The sequence below is a fragment of the Prionailurus bengalensis genome, chromosome C2 (genome assembly GCF_016509475.1).
Source record: "Prionailurus bengalensis isolate Pbe53 chromosome C2, Fcat_Pben_1.1_paternal_pri, whole genome shotgun sequence".
Classification (NCBI taxonomy): domain Eukaryota; kingdom Metazoa; phylum Chordata; class Mammalia; order Carnivora; family Felidae; genus Prionailurus; species Prionailurus bengalensis.
The window spans coordinates 92644663-92662169 of record NC_057350.1 but is presented as its reverse complement, the minus strand read 5'-3'; the positions used below and the strand labels follow the sequence as shown (position 1 = coordinate 92662169).

General features: G+C 37.5%; 1 protein-coding gene across 1 annotated transcript in view; it reads left to right on the top strand.

Moving 5' to 3' along the window:
• Positions 1 to 433: 433 nt before the first annotated feature.
• NAALADL2 (N-acetylated alpha-linked acidic dipeptidase like 2) overlaps positions 434 to 17507 on the top strand; it is a 1353396-nt gene continuing 1336322 nt past the window's right edge. The window contains exon 1 of the mRNA XM_043594881.1: positions 434 to 764. The gene's annotated coding sequence lies outside the window, so the exon portion shown is untranslated. The remainder of the gene's footprint in view (positions 765 to 17507) is intronic.

Genomic DNA, 17507 nt, shown 5'->3' with positions numbered 1-17507 from the left:
TATTGACTTCACTTATTTTTTTAGAGGCACCAATTTATTTTCTTCCATTGAGGCATTTGTCTAATTTACCCCACTTGCAAAAAGTCCTTGCTTTATTTTTGAATCCTTCCTTGTAAAGCTGCTCATCTAGGCTCGTCTTCACTTAACCCCACTTTATTTTTAAATCCTAATAATTAACGCTTAGTACAGGCACTATGCCAAGTACCCTCCAAGCATTTTCTGTCCCGAGGGAGGCACTTTTATTATCCTGTTTGACAGATGAGAAACAAAGGCAAGGGATTCAAGTAACTTGCACAAGGTCTGAGAGCTGCAAGCGAAGCTGAGCGTTATACACCATTCACTGGCTCCACAGGTAATGCACTTAAAAAAAATCTTTAATAAAAAGTTTTATTAGACACAAAGAGTATTTGTAAACTATTTGGAAATTATAAAAGAAGCTCATATCTGTCCCACCTTGAGATAAGCTTTTCAGTTTTGTCCCCTTAAAAAAAATTCCTTTCCTATTTTTGAACCTCTTGCCATTTAACACGGCTCCTCGAGGCCCCTCTTCCCACTTCGCTCGGCAAACGTGTCTTTTATTATGACTCAGCCCAGCCCGCTCCTTGCCAAGCGGCTGACGCTCGCGGCGGAGGCGCCGGGGCCGCCGCTCGGGGGCGAGGGCTCGCGCCGCGGCTCGCGCGCTCTCCTCCCGCTTTACGGCTGCTGAAAACCCGGCCCGCGCTCGGCAGCCGTACCGCAGACGAGCCCGCGCCCGCGCCGCTCAGGTAAACGAAGTCTTTCTGTTTTCAAAGTTTTGCCAAAACCAGCTAGGCGCTCTGAGGCGGCGCGGTCTGGGCCGAGCCTTTCGGCCCTTTCTCCCGCCCAGACTAGCGCGGCTGTGGCGCTGGCCGCACCCCTGCGTGGGTCCCGGGACGCCGACCGGGCGTCAGGATCCGGGCGGAGGGGCGCCCGGGCGGCGGCAGGGCGGGGGCAACCCCGAGGGGCGGCGCGCGGGGCACCTGGCTCCGCCAGTCCCCCCGCCATTCGCTGGCTGAGGGAGCCCCCATCCCCGCCTCGAGGCCCCCGCCCACTTCTCGAAGCCGATTGTCTACGAGCGGAGCCTAGCAACTCCCGAGTGCCCTTTTCTGACATGTTCACACATGCACGCAAGCCGGCTGGGCTGTCCCACGCGACACCCTAGCGGGACGCAGGTAAAGACGAGCGGCGCTGCGGACTGGTGTTTTGGGGATGGCTCGCCCCGAGTGACGCCCCGCGTGTGGAATGCCGCTCCGGAGGACGCGCAGCCCCTCTTTCTCGAGGAAGTTTATGAGAAAGTGTTGAAAGAGCAGCCTGTGATTAGCGCCTGCGCTGGCTTCTACCTTAGCGTCAGCCTTAGTACACGTTTGCCCTGCGGTCTCCTTCTTGCGTAGCTCCATCCTCTAGCCCCCCTGACCCCTTCGTTTTCCGAATTCTGTATTTTTCCCCCTTCCATCACCCCGTTTGTTGGGTGTCTCATCTTTTGGTGTCTGTGTTCTTTTGTTCCTCACTGTTAGAATAACAGGCACACGTACAGTATCATTTACTTTTCTATCCTCCCTTTGCTTCCTGTGACTTGTGCATCCTGAGAGGAGTAATAGATCCTGGACCTGCGCGTGAATGTCCTACTGCCTCACTTAGACATAACAGAAGACGTGGGTTTGTTAGAAACCGACCGTAGAAACCTAGATAGCGGTGCTACTTGTTGATGGACTACATCTTGACAACTATAAGCAGTTATGTCACAGGTTTCTGTGGTAATCACTCCATTGAGTTCAATCCAGTAACAGTTCTTTGAATGCCGGTCATGGATACTGGATGAGGGTTAAGAGAGAAACAAGATTCAGTTCTTGTCCTGCAGAGACTCCATATCCAGGAGAAGGGACCATGGTGAACACTGCAAAAGTGATACAAAGTGCTCTGGGTGAATGGTCAAAAAGGATTAAGGAAAGGATTGGGTTTTATGTTGGAGTGGGATTTTCCCCATTTCTTTAAAATCCCTTAAGAATTCTCAATAGGAAGAGGATATCTTTAACAGTAGTTTCAATTGGCAGTAATCTCTGATTTCAAGACTTCTGAGAAATGAGAAAGTAACTCCTCTTCACAAGAGTGATCTAATATATTCCTGGTACCATACAAAGAGTATTATGGACTTTTATTATAGGACTAACAAGGATGAAATGATCAATTTGTTACTTGCTTACAAAAGCATTATCAGATTTACGTAGAGACATGAATACTTATTCATTTAGTCAACAAATATTTATCGAGTGCCCGAAGTGTGCCAAGCATTGTTTTTGGCGCTGCAATAAAGCGCTGCCTTCTTGGAATATACATTCTAGTGGAGGGAGACCGTATATACAATACATAGAAAAATATATGATGGTACTATAGTAAGTGCCGTGGGGAAAGGGTGTGTGTGTGTGTGTGTGTGTGTGTGTGTGTGTGTGTGTTTAGTAGTTTAAAAAAGGATTGTAAGGGAAGACCTTCAGAGAAGGTGACCTTTCATTAGACTTAGAGTAGTTGAAGGAGTCAGCCATGTGATATTTGGGGCAAGAGCTTTCTAGGTCTACAGAACAAAATGGTGTGTTCAGAGATCCACAAAGAAGCCAGTGTGGGTTCAGTAGAGTGGAGGAAGGAGGGAAATAGGCTATATGGTCTTAAATGAAAGAGAGACTAGATTGTACTAATGGTCTAGTAAGCTATTGTAATGACTCTAGATTTTACTTGAAATGATATGGGAAGCCTTTGGAGTGTTTTCATCAGAACTAACAACTATTTAACACCATTACTGTGGCATAATGAGAACAGATTGAAGGAAGGCAAGGGCAGAAGCGGGGGGTGGGGTGCAGTTAGGCTATTATAATAATCCATGTGACAGATGATAGTAGGTTAGACCAGGATGGTAACCGTGGAGGTGGTGAAAACTTCAGATTCTGGATGTATTTTGATGGTACAATCCACGGGATTTGCTGACAGATTGGGTATGGAGTGTGAAAGCAAAAGAAATTTAGGAGAACTTAATTGCCTAAGCAACTGAAAATGTAGAATTTCCATTTACTGAGATGGGAATAGAGCAGGAGAACGATATGGTGAGGATTAAGAATTTGGGTTTGAACGTGTTAAGGGTTGGATGCATGTTAAATATCCAAGTGGGGATGTCAAGCAGGCAGTCTGAAGGCCAGGCTAATGATAATTTATGATTCTTCAGCATATAACTGATTTTAAAAGTGAAGAGATTGGATAAATTCATAAAAAAATGTGTGAGCTTAGAAAACTGAGGAGGACCAAGGACAGCATTGGGGCACTCACACATTATGAGTTGAGAAGGAATGATCAAAGGATTCTAAAAACTAGCTGCATACTTGGTAATAGGAAGAGCTGGAGAGTGTGGGCTCCTGGAAGCCAAATGAAGGAAGTGTTTGAAGAATTAGGGAGGGGACTGGTCACCTGTTTTAAAGATGAAGATTGACAATTGACTTAGCAAAGGAAATCATTGGTGATTTGATGATACTTTCCGTGGAGTGGTGGATGGTAAAAGCTAGTTTGGAACGTGATAGAGAAGAGAAAATTGAAGAGCATGATGATATGCATCAAAAATCTTTGAAGATTTTTATTGAAAAGATAGGGAGAGAAATGGAGGATTTGTTGGAGGGCTATATGATATAAAAAGAGTTTTAATGATGTGTGAAACAATGGTATGTTGTTATGCTAATGAGAAAGAGCCCAAAGACCTGGGAAATTGATGATGCATGGAGAGAGAGGGATTGTTCTTATGTTGGAGAGGATGCAACAGTCGAGAGGTTATCTATTAGTAGGATGGACTATTTATCTATAGTAATAAGTGAGGGAGAACTGTGGACACAGATGCAGGTGGGAATGTGTGTGGATGTCCTCTTTGGATCTCTTCTCTTTTGTCATTGTGGTGAGTGGCAGTTGTGGTACATTAGAAATTTGTAGGAAATATTATCTTTTTTCCTCTTGGTTCATGGTATATTTGATGAGCACATACTTTGAGATTGTGAAAATTTCTTGAAGCAAAGAAATACGTGTTTGTTGAGGAAAGAAGAGGGAATTTCAGCCTTGGGTTCTGCTCAGGAGAAGACTTGGAAAGAAAGTTGAGATTCTAGAATAAAATTTAGCTACACGTGAAAGAAGAAATAAGGTAAGCAAGATCATATCATGAAATCTGGGAAAGGCTACGATGGGGAAGGTAAAAACATTGAATTTTAGCTCTTGTGCTATTAGATAACTACAGTAAAGTTCTAAGAATATTATCATCACATCAAACAGATGGTTTAGTTTTTGAGTACCAAATGGAATCTGATGGAGAGCAGTGTTGTTGCTGGTGGTGAATCCACTTATGGATAGGTGGTATCAGACCTAGAAAGAGATGTTAGCTAGAAGTAGACTTCAGGTTAGATTTTGAAATGATATAAATGAGGGGCGCCTGGGTGGCCTAGTCGGTTAAGCATCCGACTTCAGCTCAGGTCATGATCTCTCTGTGCTGACAGCTCAGAGCCTGGAGCCTGCTTCAGATTCAGTGTCTACCTCTCTCTCTGCACCTCCCCTGCTCACACTATCTCTCAAAAATAAATAAATGTTAAAAAAAAAAAAAGAAAAAAAAGAAAATGATATAAATGAGACTGGATTGGCAACAATTGGGTATAGGGAAAGATAGCATGTTGACAACTTTGCTTATGGATATTGAGCAGTTTGACAAGTTGGAGAGGATTGTTGGAATTGGAAATAGTATCTCTTTGAGATGACTCTCCTTTAGTTATTTAGGGACCATTTGTTTATTGAATTCTAATTATAAAATAGGATTCTGTATGAGGCAGGAGACAGTGATACCAAGATGCAAATGACATAATCCCTGCCTTCAAATTGCCATATCTACTAGAGACAAAAACAAAAGAATGTACACTAATATTCTGAGAGACTTGCTAAATGTTTGAAGTCTAAAAAAATTTTATTATGGAAATTATCAGACACTCAAAAGTAGGGAGAATAGTATAATGAACCCCAGTGAATTTATCACCCTTTAAAATCTGTCAATTTTCTGGGGCGCCTTGGTGGCTCAGTCGGTTAAGTGTCAGACTTCGGCTCGGGTCATGATCTCGCGGTCCATGAGTTCAAGCCCCGCATCGGGCTCTGTGCTGACAGCTCAGAGCCTGAGCCTGTTTCAGATTCTGTGTCTCCCTCTCTCTCTGCCCCTCCCCCACTCATGCTCTGTCTCTGAGAAATGAATAAGCTTTAAAAAAAATTAAAATCTGTCAATTTTCTGTTGATCTTGTTGTGGGAGGGTAGAAAATGGAGAGATTGCTTCTGTTTGTAGATAATAGGAAGACTTCATGGAGCCTCTCCTATATGATAGGTAAAAAGACAGTTGAACTGAATTTTAGTTGGTTCTAGTTCTGTACCTGCCAATGACTTGCTGGGCAAATTTCTGTTACTCATTTGATCTCTCTATTCTTCACTTTTTGTAGAGTGTGTCTATATCAGGGGTCTGTAAACTCCGGTCTGTCACCTGTTTTTGTAAGTAAAGTTTTTTGGAACATAACTATATCCATCAGTTTATTGTCTGTATTTATTATAGATCATAGTATCTGCATTTGTCATAGAATGTAGTGTTGGGTAGTTGAGACAGAGATGGTGTAGCTGGAGAAGGCTAAAATATTTATTCTGGTCCTTTACATAATGTTTGGCAAACTCTATTCTACGTGGTCCCTGAGATTCCTTTGGCTCCAATATGTTAGTTAATCTATTAGGCCACCAGAAATTAGCAATAATTGCTAATATTTTTTTAAGCATTTGCTAAGAGCTAGCACTGTTGTTTTGGTTTGTATGTACTAACACATTTAATTTTCACCAAAACCCCATTAGACAGGTCTTATTAGTTCAAAAATGAAACTGAAGCATGGATGGGTAAGTAACTTACCCAAGATTACATAGTAGTAAGTAGTGGAACAAGCAGTTCTGTTACAGCATCCTTATCCTAAGCTATAATGCTGCATTCTTTTTAGATACATAGGAAAAATATATATGAAAAGAATTTTAGCCAGAGAATGAAAATTAATTGATAAATCAATGATTTGTACTTAGGTAGTCCTGTATTGTGATTATATGTAAAGTCTTTAAGATGCTGACTAATCCTGAATATACATTACAGTTGAACAGGTATGAAATCTAAATATGCCCGGGTAGAATATTCTAGTATGTCATTATTTTATTTTCTCATGAGGGCTTAGTGAATTTTTGAAAGAACACTTTCCTTTAAAAAGTAAGTAAATATAAAATATAACAATAGGAGCCCATTATTGTTTCATCTGACAGTACCTAATCAGTTTTTAGGAGTCTGTGCCTTTAGTATATAACATGATTGTTTGGGCAAAAAATTATCTAATTATTTTTTACCAGTCTGTCCCTGGATAGCTTTTGTGTCCATGTCTTCTTTGGCCTTCAGGTTTTGTTTTGTTTTGTTTTGTTTTACTGAAAAATGAACAGGTAGCTCAAGATCATTTTAGTCCTTTTTACAGCTGAAAAAATAAGATGGTATAATTTTTTTACATGGTACATTTAGAGAAATAGATAAGATAGCAACATGGAAGAACTAGGTTTGTTAAGCCAAAAATTTAAGGTCTCACATGTGTAAACATGTATACAGATATGAATACACATAAATATAAGTGTGCACATATAGCTAAAAAATCAATGTGATTTTTAAAAATGTGATTTATAGTCATATTTGGTATATAGGCAGATAAGTATCTGTCCTATGTTTGTCTATTTTTGTATTTGTATGAAGGAATGGATAATTTCTCCCCCTGAGCCAAAAGCATATAGTTACATAGAAAGTGAGTCTTGATGAATTCCTTGACCTCTGTGATCTGGCATATTGTCTCATGTTTTCTTTTGCAAAATTTGATTCATTGCTCAATTTGTTTGCCATTTAAAAGCAAACGGTATGCTTGAAATCAGGCTTGTCTGTTTTGCACTGTTGCATAGGATATTGGATGTCAGACAAAATTGTAATTTAATTGTTTTGACATTTTGATCCAAGCGGTTCAGATAAGAAAGGTGATTTGTTTTCATAGAAACCTAGTATTTTGAGTTCAGCATGATTTTCCCTATTTGTTTGTAAGTGTGGTTTCAAAGTATAAATAGTTAAGTTTTAATAATGGAATTTATGCTCTCAGTATTAATTACCACAGTGTGGTTTGTTTAGGAATATATTATGGATATTTTATTTTTAGATGTTCAGTTGTGAAAAATTTTAGAAGAGCTATGAATCCTTTAAAAACAGATAATGAAAAGTCTATACTTTTGACTTTTCCATTGTATATAGTACCATCGATGAATGTTTTCTACATTAGAGATGGCTTTTTGCTTTTTTACAACGTTAGTATATAAAATTATTCATTAACTTCTTCAGTTTTAGGACTTTATTTATTACATTGGTCCAGCCTTATTTATTGGTAAATTTATAACTCTGTATGAGCTGTGCTGTCTTATTCCTGTGCATTGCGTTCAGTTATCATTGGTGATAAAATAACCTCAAATAATGCATTCTTAAATGTACTTTGGATCTGTTTATTTTTTTACAATTAGAAACTGGAGAAAGAACACAGTAGAAACACTTTTAAACAGATCATACTCTGTATGTAAGTAGTAGTTTCTTTCTTTTTTTGTTTGTTTTGTTTTAATTTTCAATTTAACACATTACTCAGTGATTTAACAACTTTTTGGGTATCTCCTGGTTTTAAGAAGCACTTATAGCTTAGCTCCCAGAGGGGACCATTCAGTTTTTGTTTGTTTGTTTTACCAAACCAGAAACATTATTTCCTGCTAGACTTCAGAACTCTTAAGAGTGTGTTCAAACCAAAGTAAATACCTTCTGGTGTATTGTATCACTTTTTTGAAATGCTGGTCATAGACGTCAGCTTGAGATTTTTAATTACGTTGAGGTGATAAAAGCTTCCTTTATCTGACCTTCTCAAGTGATGTGAATCTGATTGGGAACGACTAAATGAGCCTTGTAGTTTTGGACCTTTTCTCTAAATTTAATTTTGCTAAATTCCCGGAAAACTTTAAAATAAGAACCAGGTATTTTTAAGCTACTTATGCAGGAAGCCTACTCTTACATATGTTTGTGAAAATGCCTCAGGCTTTACTTCTTCTTGTTGAAGTGAGATGGTGTATAGATGATGTTTCCTTGGGGAGGCTCTGTGTACAGGAGGCAGGTACATGGTTCCTAGGATAAGGCCTTTTGGAAGTCATAGCTGAAATGATAGATTGCTAGCAGTTATTCCTCTTCTAAGAATTTTCCTGAAGTTAGCTTAGTCAACAAGGATCTAATGGCTATTTCAGAATAGGCCAGCAAAACAATTTGTGAATCACCACCTTGTAAGTGGAAAATAAAATGATGATTCTCCAATTGGGGTACTCTGAGTTATGTTGGAGGGTTCCAAGCTACAGATAAACTTGTCCATCTTCTGTGAATGCCAGATTTACTAACTTTTTTTTTTATTTTTTGGAGAAAGTGGTGTTAAACTTAAAAATAAAATAGCCAGTTATTTTATCAGCAAAATGAATTTATTTGGGAATAACAGAGGAATTACAATTTGGGACATACAAGCGATGGCAAACCATAGACAAACCATAGTTACTTGATAGAGAAAATGGAGGACGTTGGGGAGGGAATGCTTTGAACAGAAGTCTGTTGGAGGAAAGTGAGAGTTCAGGGTGCCGATTGTTTTCTCATTGGCTGAGTTGTGGCAGGTTGTCGTTGGCTAGGCTGTTGCTGGGCAAGGTGGAAATCTTCTTTCTTCCTGCTGGGGTAGTAAAGTGAACTTCTTTCTGCCCAGGAATGTGAAGTAAGCTTTGATGGCAAGATTTGCATGAGAGCTTTCTCTTCAGGGCTCCCTGACTCCATTTGAAATGAAGTTTCCCTTTATTAATTTTCTGGTAAAAAAATAATTCTGGTAAATAATTTAACTGGTAAATTAAATGTTTAAAAACATAAATGAATGTGAAAATGACATCAGTGTAAAATACATGCATTTTAAAATAAAATTCAAGATTTTGAAAGAATTTCTTGTTTATAGTAGGTCTGTAGGATCTATTTTCAGACCCCAGAAAAGGATATACAGATAGATAATTTGGTTGTTATATTCACATCATGCTTAGTCCCGTTAAGCTTATTATATACTGTCAAATATTCAGATTATTGCCATTATATACCTGCTTTTGTTATTTGCTTTCCTGGTGTTTACCCACATTGATATCTTAGATTTGCAGGAATAATGTTCCTTCTTACTCTTTCTACTTTTCTCCTATACTCCTGGCAGTGAGATCTTATGATTTCTGTGAGATACATTAAACTGTAGATAAATAGGAACATGCAAAGACAGTACAGAGTGGTCCTGTGTTCTCTTCATGGTTTCCCCTATTGATAACATCTTACATGTATTAAAACGAGTACAGTTAAAACCAGGAAATAGATTTTGGTAAAACATGTGTCTAGTTTTTTAAAAATTGTATTTATTTGTTTGTTTGTTTGAAGAGAGAGTGAGCAAGTGAGCAGGGGAGAGAGGCAGGGGGAGAGGGAGAGAAAATCTTAAGCAGGCTCCACACTCATGGAATCTGGTGCAGGGGTTGATCTCACAACCCTTAGATCATGACTGAGCCAAAATCAAGAGTTGGATGCTCAATTGACTGAACTACCCAGGTGCCCCAATATGTGTGTATAATTTTATGTCATTTTATCTCAAGTGTAGATTCATGCAGTTTACCACCATAATCAAATTATTCCATCACCACAAAGATCCCTCTTAGAGCATGCTGCAAAAATAGATACTAAAAGAATCAGAGATATTTAACTTAGTTAAGGAATTACTCACTTCTTTCTTTCTAATTTTTAAGATACTTTTATGTACATGGTAGATCATTTCATATTTGGGGCCATGTAAGAGAAAGATGAAACATTATCATGCTTCAGGAGAGCTTTAAATAGCTAAAATAGTCACAAAGATAGAGATAAAATCATTTGTGAAAGTTTTTTAAGGCTCAATCTCAAGTTTGTCTTCTAAAACTTGTGTTTTGGAAGGCTAGACATTCATATGCCTGAAGATGGGGATGAGGTGATACCCTGTGATGCCTGCCTATCTTTATGACAAATCCTTATTTGTGTACTGGAATTGCCCAGACAAAACTTAAAAGTGAAAATAGGGGAATACATAGAAACAGGGTCTTCTTGAAGGTCTTAAGTACCGAACCAGCCTTGTATTTTCCTGTGGAACCCAGAGTTGGAGGAAAATAACATTTTAGCATTATCAAAAGCACTATTAAGTGACATTGTGCCACATTTGATTTTTACAGGTGTTAATGTTTACAACTACCATATCAAGTTATTCACTTACTTTGTTTAACCAACATCCTGTGAGGATAATTACTCTATCACTAGGGTCTCACAAATTCTTCAGAAGTATTTCCAGGAAGTCATGATCTGGGATTTTAGTGTCACATATTATTATATGAATGATATAAATGTACTGTTGAAGTACAGTTTACATATATCTTAATAACTTTAAAAATATTTTTAGCTTCATTTTTTTGACAGTTTGTGCTTTTCAGTATATGAAACAAGCTATCTTCTGTCTGGTTTCAGATAGTAAATTAGAAACTTTTTGGAGTTTTGGAGATACTATTGAAATTTTGTACTGTCATAGTAGTAGCTGGTTTTTCATTAGTTCTTCCCCATTCTTTTTATCAGAATAATGAAAAGAATTCCTGTTTCTCTTCTCTGTTTTTGCTCTGGTATCTGAATGTATGTCATAATATTGTTATTGTAGTGATATTTAAACAATAGTTCAGGTTACTGTCATCTTCATTATGTTCTTTATCCATTTTCCAATGTTAAAACATAAACATAAATAAACACATATACTCATATTTTTTTATACTTCCTTTACTAATTTTGAGTTGGGTACATAGGGCAAGACAGACAGTGAGCATGGTCATCTTTCTAATATATTTTACTGTGTTCCACCAGTTGAAATGATGTAATTTTCCCTCAAATCTTTAATTTCACTCAGAATGAAAAAAGAAAAACCTATCTTATTCGTTATTAAATGTTGAAAATTTCTTAAGTTAGGAAAAAAACCCCTGATACTATGTATGTATGGAAAGAAAAGGTGGCTTGGTTTTTATCTTTACCGAGGATGACAGGGTATGTTGCCATCTGTCTCTAACCTCTGTATCAACCTCAATTTGGGAATGTTGGTGTGGATTCTGCTAGTACTGAGGGATTAATTTATTGTCAATATTAGAGATAGTGACATTGGTGAGATTCATGTAACTCATCATCACCGGTTCTTTCCTTGAATGGAAAAATTGCTCTTGACTTCATTGTAGCCTGGTATATATCTATAAAAAAGCAGCTGTTCTTTGTTCAGTATCAAATATAAAAATCTAATTGTGTGATTTTTCATATCAGTCATTTCAATTCTAAAGCAAGCAGAAAGCTACATAATAGAGGCTTGATGTGTTTGTATTATAATCTAGATATTTTCTTAGTATTTATCCAATTTGAACTCCTCTAAGCATTTTTATGATACAAAAAGCATAATGTATTCAGGACAAAGTAGTTACAAAACCTATAAATTAATGTTTGATAAAGAAGGACTGCCATTATACTAGTCTCTGTGTCTGATTAAAGAATTGCTGTTTCTCATGTCTTCCTTTTGGTTTACATATTTTTGGGGGGGTAGCAAAAAATAAATCTTTACCCATTTTTACAATACATATTTTATCTGCATAACTATTCCTTCACTTTAATATAGAAACAAAAATAGCATTGAAACCAATAAAACATTGTTCATTAGTGCAGTGCTAAGGATATTGGAGGACGAGTCTTGTCAGTTTGGTACCTGTATTTCAGTAGCTTGCTTTTTTATGCAGTTAATGCACCCTTCTAGGACATCTGCCTTGTCTTTCTCTTATACCTCATCTCCTCCTCAACCCACTTATTATATGTATGACCACCTTTCAGAATTTTAATTTCTTTATTTATAAAGTGATACTAATAGTCCACTGGACAATGTTCATTGTAAAAATAAAGATGGCATGGGGGGAAAACTACATTATCCTTACATACATGAATATCTTTGGAGTTAGTTGAGTTTGGGTTTATTTCCTATTTTCCACCTCCATATTCTACTACTCTGTGATACTTGGCAACTTGGTTGGCTTCTCTAAAATGGGAATGATTTTATCTACCTCAGAAGGTTTTTTTGAATTAAATCTGATAATAATGTATGTGAAGCACCTAGTACCTTGCCTGGTACCTAATGCTTCATGTTTGTTCTCCTTTTTTCCTCTTTCCCTTTTCTCCATTTTCTCATCCTCCAGCAGTCTTGGGGAAGAGGATCTGGTGAGATCAGATATGGTCTAGATTGAAACCGTTTTCTGTATTCTTTGCCAAGCCCCAAGGAAGGGGCTTTCTTTCTCAAAGAAAAGTCTTTATTGAGGTTAGTGAGGGGGCTTTCTGTGGGTGAAAGACTGGGGAGATTCTACAAGTCACCTTCTATCAACAGCTGTCTGATATCCAGTTGTCTAATACTGTCACTCCTCTGGTTAAAAGTCTCTGACATCTCTTCACTGCCCTTGGATGAAAGTAAGCCCAAGGAACAAAGCCCATTGTAATCTGGCCTCCATTATAGATTCCACTTTCATCCCCTGTCTCTTATCCTAAACATAGTTTTTGATTTTAATTCCTCCACCCCCACCCCATTCTTACACATGTGTGGGGAAAACGGGGCATTCTGGCCTGAAGAAGTTGAAGGAAGGGGAGTGTCCAGTGAATTTAGGGGATGTGTTAGCATTGTTTTGTGCCCACTTGTGTTTTGTGTGGATATTTTGCCTGGAATGCTTTTCTCCTTTCTCTAAATGATAGATGCCTATAAATCCAGCAATAGCCAGTTGAAATATCTTTTGGGAAATGGCTGTACCTCCATCCCCAGAGCCAGTCACATTCCCTCCACTGTGGTCCTATGACCTTTTGTATATATGGCTTCCTTTATTAAAACAGTTTTTAGTGCATCTTCCTTTTACCCTGATGTTCTATGTACCACATGGGCAGAAATGATGTCTTTTAATCTTTGCCTCCTTATTACAGTGCACAGAGTGTGCTTACTAAACTTATTAAATGAGTTTATCTTCATAACAAAAGCTAAGTGCTCTATAATGTGCTATAGCACACATAGCAGGCCAAACCAGAGCTTCTACTGCATTCTGCCCCCCCTACTCCCTATGTGAAGATACTGTACTTCCACAAGTAGATTATAATCTCGTGCGTGTACTCTATACTTAGCCTTGCCAAGCACACAGAGGATCCCTAAGGCTAACATCAGATAGGGTTGGTGGTTGAAAATACAACTTCATCTTGTTATTTCACTGCCTTTTGCTGCTTAAGCAAAGTTGGTATATTGAAAGGAAAAGATAGATTTATTGATAGGAAATGAAAGTTTCCTTTGCAGGAAGGTGTCTGAGAATAGCCAATAGGACCAGGTTTTGCCCCTTGGCAAGCTTACAAAGGAGAATAACACACGTGTGTGTGTGTGTGTGTGTGTGTGTGTGTGCGCGCGCGCGTATGTGTGTGTGCATGTGCGTGCGTGTGTGTGTGTGTGTATGTGTGTTGGAGGGATGGGTGAGTGGGAAAGCAGGAATGAGAGGGCAGGAATGAGAAAGATGAAAAATCCTAGCGTCATACAAGGGAAGTCTGTTTCTAAGTAGTTCTCAAAGACATTTAGAATATAAGAACTTTGTGATTAAGAAGCAGGAAGCTTGAGAGTATACAAGATGTTCAAGGTAGAGCTAACAGGAATGAGTGAGAGTCAATAACAGAGTTGGAGTTGAAATGATAAATGGGTCACATGTGGGTGTCAGGAATGCCATCTCCTGAGCCCATGTTCACCTTTTGGGACACTTACTGTCACCAAGTTATACTACAAAGTAGGGAGTCATGGGGAAAAGTGGAGATATGGAAAGATTAAATCATTTTGGCCATTTTTTTTTTCCCAAAATGAATCCTGGGATATGTGACCTGAAACATGGTTTATGAACAGGTCTAGGAAGTCATGGATTTTTATAATGATAATACAGAAGTGAAAACCATTTGCACCTAGAATTAGTTCAGTTCAGCTAAACTCAGTAAACATCGAGAGCTATTCTTTGCTGAGAAAAACGAAGAAGAATATTCTGATTTGCCCTTCACAGAGCTTGTGTTGTAATTGGAGGAGTGAGAAAATGATTTCTAAAAGGTAAAATAGTGTTTCGTCTTGTTATTTTTTTAAAATTCACAAAACTATGGTTTTATCTGAAATACTGATTTTATTACATAGTTTGGAGAGATGATGGTTTGATGTTGATATTATTAGATAGCAGTACTTATAACATTTTTAGGATTTTCTTTTTCAAAAGTTTATTATGCTTAGTCTGTTCTCAGCCACTTTTTGTTTCTTCTGTTGATATTGAACATGTGAATGTGGAAATTGAGATTGGTAAACTTGAAAAAAGTATATTTTTAGAACATCAACTTTTGTTATAACAGCCTTATTTTATGTATCATTCATTAAAAACCACATTACATCCTTCTTTGAAATATATAATTATATGAGACTAATAAACACAAATGTTGGGAGATAAAAATCAACACTTGGGGCACCTGGCTGGCTCAGTTAAGTGTCTGACTCTTGATTTCGGGGTCATGAGTTCCAGTTCCCAGGTTGGACTCTTTGCCCAGCATGGAACCTACTTAAAAAAAATCAATACTAGTTTTATATTTGTTTTATTCTCTAAGGATTATACTTATATTGTTAGAGTATAAGTTACTGTAAGTGATCTTCTAGTTTAGCCCTTTTCATTTTATAAAGACGTATTAAATGATCTGCTCAGACTCACACAAGTTTGATTCAAATGAGACCAAGTTGGGACTAGAAATTGGTGTTCTGGCTTACAGTCCAGGTCTCTGCTGCTGTCCAAATCCATGTATTAGTGTTTTAAAAAAATTAAAAAAAAAACCTTTATTATAAGTAATGGCCTTCCCATTTTTTTCATTCAAATGTGCAGATACACTCAATGTACTTTCATTCATTATTTTGCATTATTCTTGTAGAGCTACTGAGCTACTCAGGATTGATCCTAATTTAGTTAATATATCTTCTCAAGTCTCTGTTATGTTTTTGGGGGCTCTAAAGATCAGAGTAACAAGTCAGCATTCTTCCAGGGCAGAGGGAAACCTGAGGGAAGGGGAAAGAGAGTGGGGCAGGGGTTGGAGGGAAGGTGGATAGTCCAGAGAAATGGTTCCTAAGGTTTTTAGGGAATTCCCACTGTTCTTTGACAAGATGAGAAATTATATAAGAATTATGCAGTAAGTTTTTCCACCGTTTTTTTATTTTGTAACTGTATCCTGCTCTTAGGAGTAATAATATTGACAAAATAAAAAGTTGGTAACTCTGTATTAATACTCTCATATTATTTTGTTTGGCTTTTTAAAAAAATTTATGGGGGGGGGCGCCTGGGTGGCTCAGTCAGCTGAGCGTCCGACTTCGGCTCAGGTCATGATCTCACAGTCTGTGAGTTCGAGCCCCACATCGGGCTCTGTGCTGACAGCTCGGAGCCTGGAGCCTGCTTCAGATTCTGTGTCTCCCTCTCTCTCTGCCTCTCCCCTGCTCGTGCTCTCTGTCTCAAAAATAAATAAAAACATTAAAAAAAATTAACAAAACAAAACAAAATACTTTATGGGTCCATGAAGCCCGAAAGATATAGGAGACACTCATCCAGAATCTGTAGTACTGTTTGGGGAGAAAAGGCCCAGGTGAGAACTGGATGATATGAAGGATGGATACCTATGATGGGAGAGATGCTAAGAGACCAGTGTGTTTTAAAGTGGGTGATAGGTCAAGTTTGAGGATAGTGGGGGAAGAGGGGAAAATGAAAATGAAGGCTATTTCTTTAGTTGGCTTTCTCAGTGTCAGTGTTAAACGAGGTTTGCATGCGAAGAACATGTAGCGGATAGTGAATTGGAAGAATGCTTATTTGGAATTCTTGGTGTATGCTGGATTCATTCTGTAATGCTAGCCCAGTTATAGAATCACTGAGTGCTTCACCCTCAAAATGGGAATTAAAAATGCTGACTTTTAAAGCACTGTAGGATCCTCAAATGAAGTGTACCATTGTAAGCTTCAAAGATAGTTTCTTCACTTAGATACAGTCTTTGAAATGATATTCAACTGAAGCTTTACAAAGTGGCATTAGACTTCCTAATGACAGCAATCTTGCCTTTTGTTCATGTTTTCAAAACCCACCTGCATGTCATATTGTACGTGCTCTGTAATTATGAAGTGATGTGAAAAATTACTTAATTTTTTGGAAAGTTGCCTTAACATGTTAATGGGACACTGACAACATTACTAAGATTAAAAATGCAAACTGCTTTACAGAGATCTCTTATAGGAACATAAATGCATGCTGCTAAAGCAAAATGAAAAAGCAAAAAAATACCCCAACCAAACAAAAAAAACCAACAACCCACAAAAAAAACACCAAACAATCCTTCTCCTCCACCAATAACAACTATAAATAATCCCCAATAGGTAAAGGGATATATTAGAGTATATTAAGAGTCATGTCATCTGGAATCAACATATAGAATAAAGTATACTTAGAACTATTTCTGTTTTTTTTTCCCCCCTTTTTTGTATCATATAAGCCCTAACTCTGTTTTCTTCTTGGATCAAGAAGAGAAAGAATTCAAAGATCAGTGTGTTTGGTTAGCTTTTATGTTCATGTATAAAAACTGTGAGATAAATGGAAACATTTAGTATTTATTCCTGCTTGAAGTTTGAATAGAAAGATCTCAGTGATCTAGATAATATATTTAAGACTTGTTTACTTATTGTGTAATTTTCTGAAAGCAAAGTACAGTTGACTCTGGACAACATGGGTTTGAATTGCACAGGTCCATTTATGCACATATATTTTTTTTAATAGTACAGTGAATGTATTTTCTCATTATTAATGACATTTTTTTCTTTAGCTATCTTTATTTTAAGAATATAGTATATAATACATATAACATACATATAACATACAAATTTGTGTTATTCAACGGTTTTATGGTATAGGTTAGGCTTCTGGTCAACAGTAGTAGTTGTTTTAGTAGTTGTTTTTGGAGAGTCAAAGGTTATATGTAGATTTTCAAGATATTTGGTCATGCAGGGGTCAGTACCCCTAACTCCTTCATGTTGTTCAAGGGTCAACTATAAAACTGTTTAAAAACAGAGTGTTTTTCTGATTTATTACACTGATTTCAAATTGACTTTCAGAGACTGTTTTTGAAAACAAAAATTCTATGTATATAAATATTTTTTCTAATGATGAAAATAATACAGAGTTGTAGAAAATTCTGAAAGCCTGGATATATATATATA